This window comes from Chelonia mydas, chromosome 5 (assembly GCF_015237465.2).
Source record: "Chelonia mydas isolate rCheMyd1 chromosome 5, rCheMyd1.pri.v2, whole genome shotgun sequence".
Classification (NCBI taxonomy): Eukaryota; Metazoa; Chordata; order Testudines; family Cheloniidae; genus Chelonia; species Chelonia mydas.
Genome location: NC_051245.2, coordinates 70,573,655 through 70,581,648, shown reverse-complemented (window position 1 = coordinate 70,581,648; position 7,994 = coordinate 70,573,655).

Genomic DNA, 7,994 nt, shown 5'->3' with positions numbered 1-7,994 from the left:
CTGCTCTATAGATTTTCCCTTCAGTTTCAACAGGATACCATATTTTTCAAAATCAGCTTAAGCTATTATGCAGTGCTACCATGCACTGTTAAAACAGTCACCACATTTCATCCCAAAGGTGACCTTTATTTCAGGCTTTGAAAGAAGAGCGAACTGTTTGCAGTGCAACATACCACAGATTTTGGCTCCCAGTTTGTAATTTTAGTGTTCTATACCAACCTCAAAAAACCACCACAGGAGAGCCATTTTCCTCTCATTGCAATTGGTTAAGGATTATCTGAAACAACTTACTCTAACAAAAAATTGAAAGGAAAACACAAGCAAAGATTTCACTCTCTGCTTGAGACCTAACAATTTCACTTTCAATTTCACAATTTCAAGATCTAATCTCCAAAATTTAGAAGAATTCAATAACCTTATCTTACAGAAAAATTGTACCTCATGGCTATTTTCCAGGTCACATTGTCAAGCGCATTAATGAGCAAGTGCAATGGAAGGGAATTTTTACCTCCTTCTAGCGTTAGCCTTCAACTGCATACCTATGAGAGATTAACATCAGCTCCAAAGAGTAGAAGAAATTGTGCCAGGTCACATTCTTCCCTTTCCTCAGTGAGCACTGCCTTTTAATAGAACTCTTCCCAAATAAATATATGAGCCTGCATTTTAATTTGCATGGATGTTATATCAGTCACAGGTATTGTTTATAAAAAGAACATTTCCTTTATTGTGTATAAACTCTTGTTGGATCATATTAAAGAAGTTCTGTATTAAAATTACAAATGAGTTTGATTCCCCATAGTTTAAATTCCAGGGTATTACTAATTAAGAGGTCTCTTGGTTATTGGTACTGTTTCTCTCCCTCTCTGTGTGAGACTTGCAAGTTGCTAATTGTGTTAGTACATCCTAAGACAGAGTCTGTTCTCAAAGCAATACTCTGTAACAACAGAAACAGCACACAGAGACTCCCCGCCCTTTAATTGTATTTATCTCGCTTTGTTAACAATTGTGATTAAAATAGAGATAGAGGATGTATGTGGATGGATGCTTGGTGTGGATAATAACTGAATGATCAGGGAGGTGCCAGCCTAAGAATCCAGTGTCCATCGGCCGAAGAAGGCGTCAAGTGGAAACAACCAGAGGACACCCAGAGGGTAGACTGGAATCCACCCAATAGCCTCAAGGATGGGAGAACCGAAGAACAACGTGGAGCCATCAGGAATGTGCCATCTGCTGATTGATTCAGCAACAGCATGATGAAGCAATTCCCATAGACCGGCATAGGAAGAATATCCTATAAAAATGGATTTTAGAAACTGAGAACTTTGGGGTCTGATTCTGCAAACCAACTTCCAGGAGCATCAGATGTGCATCTGACAAGGCCCTGCTCCCTCCTCGTGTCCAAGCCCCTGGCCAGTGGCGTGGCGTGAGCAACTCTAAGGCTAGTAACTATGGTAACAACCTTCCAGAACCTGTGTGTGTGTGTATGAATGAATGTGTGAATAAATATGAAATTGAATGGAATGTTATAGCTATAACTAACTGCTTACTATGATTCTTTCTGTATTCACAATAAATGTGGCATTTTGCCTTTTCCCCTTTAATAAGACCTTGCTGGTTTTTATTTTATTGGTATAACATTTTGGTGGAGAATTGCAAAAGGGGTAATATTGGTAAAAAATCTCAGTTATTGTAAATATTGGTGTGCACACCGCCAGCTCTATTGAGCTCGGCATTTCTACCTTCTGGCCTCCAGGAGGCAGAGGTAAAATAAACAGAGCTCATATTACTAAGCTATGATTACAGAATCCAAGTCCTATTGTTCACTGAAGTACCAGGGGCAACAAAAAGGCCTAAGGGCCAGGCAGTGCTGTTCACTGGAACAAGGAGTAGCAGGATCAGAGAATCTAGGTTATGTCACTCGCTGACCTGTGCCAGGTGTGACGAGGAAACCTGATGAGCCACGATTTCAGAATCTAGGCTGTCACTCGCTGAGTAATACCAGGAGTGACAAAGATTGAAATACCCGTGTTAAGATGTTTAAAAGAAAACCGGGTAAGTCAGTAAGCCAGAGAGAGGAATGGAGTCAGAAGGAACTCCAACCTCACCTTTTGTTAAAGAAATTACACCTTTTAAACAAATCCTTCAAAAATTTGGGCACAGTCCTTGGACTAAACAAGCCCCAGCTGATGTCTGCGCTATTTTGGACTTAGAGGATAGATTGGCTCAGTATATCCTCATATACAAACCTTCTAGTGCTGCCAAAAGAGATGCAGGAGCAATTTGGTTGTTGTGGGAGGCATGTAAAGATTACATGAAGACAAGCGGTGGTAAGAAAGAGGAAAAGGCATCTTTACAGGAAAAGCTAAACCAAATGGAAAAGGGAGCAGACAATTGGAAGGTGCTGGCTACAAATACCCAGAGTCAGCTGGAAGTAGTGAAAGAGGCACTCCAGGAATGCAGAGAGACAGAAAGATTCCTGGCAGACCAAGCTAAAGCCGCTGAGAAAACTGAAAGAGAGAATCATGTGCTACAAGGTATGGTAAAGAAATTAACCTTGAAGCAGGGCAGAGCACCTGCAAATCATAGTCGTTGTGAGTCACTAATTAAGAGTGAGACAAAAATTGGGCTTTGCCTCTAAACAGGTAGCAGCCATTGCAGCGGGTGAAGGGGGAGAAGGTACTATGTATGGCACCCCCAGGCATAATTACAAAGAGAAAAGAGAGTGAAAAGTTAACTCTGCAGAGGCTGGAGAGAATTAAGCAGTTAAACTTTGTGAAAATGTTAAAAAGGAAAACTGTTAGAGAAAGAAAATTTATTTGTTAGTCTCTAAGGTGCCACGAGTACTCCTTTTCTTTTTGCGAATACAGACTAACACAGCTGCTACTCTGAAACCTGTTAGAGAAAGAGAATTCTTGGTTTCTTTGCAGCCATTCTGAAGGAAAAATGGGCCCTTTTCCAAAGGAATGTGTGTAAATAAGCCAGACAAAAACAAACTATCTGGTTCAAATAATTTGACTGGACAATTTCGTCAAATTTGCTAAAAGAACATAAGGGGGTTCTATTGGAACTTCTGCCTCAAATGTATAAAGGGAATGTAAGATGTAAAAAACAGAGCAGTGTGGAAGGGATGTTAAGGAAAAGAAAATGTATATGTATCTATCTGTGTGTGTGTAAATATGTAAAGTTCTAAGGACCAATTGGTTTTGGTTTTGTTTTAAATAATGCCACTAAAAATCCATTTGACTATTTATTTCAAAGTTGCAAAACTGACAGACCTTTTTGCTAGACACAGGTGATTAGTGTTGATTGGCTCTGGGATTTAGCATTTAATCTTTAAGAGGTAACTCAATGCTTTACAAAATTTAAAATGTTTTAAAGTAGTGGCTACAGCAGGGCAGTCAAAATCAGGACAATAGGAAAAAATTCTGGATTCTTTTTGTTTGTTTGGTTTGTTTGTTTTTGTAACAAAATAGCAGATGAGAGCTGTAGTTAAAAAAAATAATAAGAAATTTAAAAAGACAGTGCCCCTCTGAAGCAACAGCAGGGGTGAGGTGCACAAAACAAAAGAAGCAATGTTAGAAACACAGTCTTAAAATGGCTCTGAGTAATCAGACTGTCACTTTGATAAAGGTATATGAAAACTCTGTAAGCACAAAACAAATAGTTACCCCTTATGAAAAAATTGATATGGATAATGTTATAGAAGTTAAAGTATGGAAGGAATGTGCATTTTCTCGAGAACATATGTGGTGTATATTGTAGAAGGGGCAAAAGAAATGCAAACATACCACGCTATCTAATTAAAATGCTATTAGGGCTCCAAAGGGAGACACAATAGGTTGGGTTTTCTTTTTCAGATTGCTGTGTGTTTTGGAAGCAGAAGTTAAAAGTAATCAAAACTCTGGTGAAAGTTGATTGTGTCCCTTTTAAGATAGAGTCTCTGAGCTGCTGATGGCTTTAAATCCAAAAGCAAGCAGGAAGCGTCTGTGAAAATGCAATTTACCTAAATGATAAAGGAAGGAAAGAACTAGCTGCACAAAGGAGCTGCAGATAAAGGACATACCTGGTCAGCAAACAAACTGTCTAAATAAAAGGCACGGTATAACAAGATAACTTTAATAAATTTAACGATAAGTACCCCTGGTAACAATGTATAGTGTGTATGATTTTTGGAAAAATCCTTTAAGGTCATATGGTAATGATGCTTTTCACCTATTACCTGTAAATAAACAAAGCTTAACACAGCAGGAAAAACATTATAAACTTGGTCTGCTGTATAAGAAGGGAAACTGAGGTACCCCACCTCAGGGATTTAATGACTAAACAGTGGAATAATTTCCCCATAACCCTTAAAAGACAGAAGCCATTGAAACCTGGCCTGCCTATAGAACAAACATAGGAAAATATGGGGGTAATTCCTCTGTTTTGCCTGCAATCAGCAAGGGTATTTGTAAAAGAAATATTTTAAGCAATAATCTGCCACCCCAAAAGGGGTAGAAACATGTTATTTTTGTCTTTCAGAAAATCAGGAAAAGCTGATGCCAGCTGAAGAGGAACCCGATACCATGAATCTACTGTCACAATAGAAATTGTGTTTTGTGTTCTATGTTTTGTCTTGTTGCTAGCACTGTTGTGTTTAAAAAAAAAAATACTGCAGACCTGCAGGTAATTAAGAATAAATTAAGCTCTCTGTCCCAGCTACAGGACAGCCTAATACAAAAACAAAGAAAGACATCATTGTTTGACACTCATGAATGGATGCAATACGTTTCCAGTATTGTAAAACCAGACTTGTTAATGGGAGAAATTGTCAAAATTGCACACCAACAGTCCCTGGAGGCAAAGGTATAGAAGGTTAGCCCACTCCCCATATTACACATGGCATCCTTCTGGCTACCCTGGACCTCAAGCCAGTGGGCTGGGGAGGAAGGAAAGCTATTGGACACTAGAGGTTGTACTGAATGGGCTCTTCAAAAGTGGGTGTGCCTCACCTTGCCTGTTGCCCCAGAACCTTGTAGTAAAGATACATCACTAGGATCATGTATGTGGGATGAATTGGAATCACAAACTCAAATTGCCTCACAGTACCTTCTCTTGAATAGGCTACATAGAAAGTGACACTGACTATTATAAATCTTAGTGTCAAAAGGGGGATTATGTTGGATCATATTACAGAAGTTCTGTGTTAAAATCACAAATGAGTTTGATTCCCCATAGTTTAAATTCCAGGGTATTACTAATTAAGAGGTCTTTTGGTCTCTTATTTTTACTGTTTCTCTCCCTCTCTGTGTGAAACGTGCAAGCTGCTAATTGTGTTAGTACATCCTAAGACAGAGTCTGTTCTCAAAGCAATACTTTGTAACAACAGAAACAGCACACAGAGACTCCCCGCCCTTTAGTTGTATTTATCTCGCTTTGTTAACAATTGTGATTAAAATAGAGATAGAGGATGTATGTGGATGGATGCTTGGTGTGGATAATAACGGAATGATCAGGGAGGTGCCAGCCTAAGAATCCAGTGTCCATCGGCCGAAGGCGGCGTCAAGTGGAAACAACCAGAGGACACCCGGAGGGTAGACTGGAATCCACCCAATAGCCTCAAGGATGGGAGAACCGAAGAACAACATGGAGCCATCAGGAATGTGCCATCTGCTGATTGATTCAGCAACAGCATGATGAAACAATTCCCATAGACTGGCATAGGAAAAAAATTCCTATAAAAACGGTCTCTAGAAACTGAGAACTTTGGGATCTGGTTCTGCAAACCAACTTCCAGGAGCGTCAGATGTGCATCTGACAAGGCCCTGCTCCTTCCTTGTGTCCAAGCCACCTGGCCAGTGGCTTGGCATGAACATCTCTAAGGCTGGTAACTATGATAACCTTCCAGAATCTGTGTGTGTGTGTATGAATGACTGTGTGAATAAATACGAAATTGAATGGAATGTTATAGCTATAACTAACTGCTTACTATGATTCTTTCTGTATTCACAATAAATGTGGCATTTTGCCATTTCCCCTTTAATAAGATCCTGCTGGTTTTTATTTTATTCTGGATTCGGCTAAATCTTCAATCCAGGTCTTTCAAACATATTATAGATTTTGTGGTAGTGTTCAAAAGACCCCCTATTAGATGGAGGCCCCTTTGTGCAACCGTGGTACAAGCTCATAGGAAGACACTATGTCCCAAAGATTTCACAATTTAAGATAAAACAAGTCAAAAGAAGAGGGTAAAATAACATTAACACAGGCTAATGTGTACATTTTATTGATTGTCTTAAAACATGAATTTCAAATTGAGATGACATTGATCTCCTTCATGGCTACAAGATTTCAGTCTATTTCTTGTACAGTAGATCTTACAGCCACTTCAAGCTGTTCTTTCCAGCATAGCTGACCCTCTATAGATTTTCAGGCCCATATATTCAGATAGAGTCCCTAAGGCTGTCAAGTATATGAAGTTCACATGACACTAAGGGCCAGAACACACTATACCAGTGTTTTATTATACTGACATCCAACTTGTATCATGCACTGGCCAGACAGACCAATCCTGTCCCACAGAACTGCTATTTGATAGTATTTTTGTTATGATACTCAGTGTCCAACACAATTCAATGAGACCATACAGTGCACAGAAGGGAGGAAAGGGTTCAACTGAACCAAAACAGTAGGCAGCAGGTAGGGTGACCAGACAATAAGTGTGAAAAATCAGGACAAGAGGTAAGGGGTTTTGGGTATCTATATGACAAAGCCCTGAATATCAGGACTGTCCCTTTAATATCAGGACATCTGGTCATCCTAGCAGCTGGTGAGTGGTCCATCTGCCACTAGTGAGGAGGGGAAACAGTGGAGGTGGTAGAGCAGCAGTGAAGGAGAAGAATCAGGGGTGGACATTTCTGCCTTTATGTTTAACTGTATCTGCCTTTTTACAATCTGTAATGGTGGTAGCCATGCAAATCCAGAAGAAAGTCCCCCACAGACCTCCTAGCTGGATCAAATCCCCCTAACTGTCTCAAAAGGGCCACAAAAAAAAAGAACTTGCTGACTGGATGAGAACCTCTGGTCTCCAAACTCCACTGTTTCTGGCAATATGCCCCTGGGTCTAAGTCTGCACCAGAACAGAACCTGACCAACGGCCTCCAAGCCAGGGTTCTGGCTTCCACATGGGAAGAGGTTGGAGAGAACCTCATCCTCAAGAAGGATCTCTCCTTCCCCTTCTCCCACCTCCAGTGGGCTAGATCAACAAAGGGGACTTAGACTCAATGTTTCAACACTTAATTTTTAGATACTCTTCTGCCAAGTCAAGTGGAATACTCAGCCCCAAGTTAGGCATGCAGGGTCCCTATATAATGCATGGGAAGAGTTAAGCACCCTAGATGCAATTCAAAGCCAGCAAGCTGAGCAGGGAGCTGCCTAAGTTAGTCAGAATGCTGAGGAAAGGAGCAGGGCATAAACCCCACCCCCACAGGGAGTTAGGTGCCTAACAGGAAACACCTAACTCTGCTTCATATTCAACACAAACCCTCTCCTGGAGTTGGGCGCTAAGCCAGATCAGCACTTTCTTGCAAAACACTGAGGTGGTGGTGATGGTGGTGCCCCTTTATACCCAATAGTTCAGTGGTTAGTGCACTCACCCAGCACATAGGAGACCCAAGCTGAAATCCCCACACTGTCTGTTGTGGAGAAGGTCCTTGAACCCAGGTCTCCCTTCTCCCAGGCAAGTGTCCTAACCTCTGAGTTATAGGGTATTCTGGGGTGGGTCTCAATCTTTCCTGTTGAGGCTGTTCCACTTTGCATAAAATACTTAAATAAGCATTGGGCCAGAGAAAGAATGACTACAGACTAGCAGTTAGGACAATCTCCTAGGAGACCAAGGTTCCAGTCTCTACTCCAATGAATATTTAAATATTTTATACAAATTAGAACAGCTTCAACAGAAACACCCACCCATGGTCCAACAGTTAGAGCACTCACCTGGGAGGAAGGAGAACAGG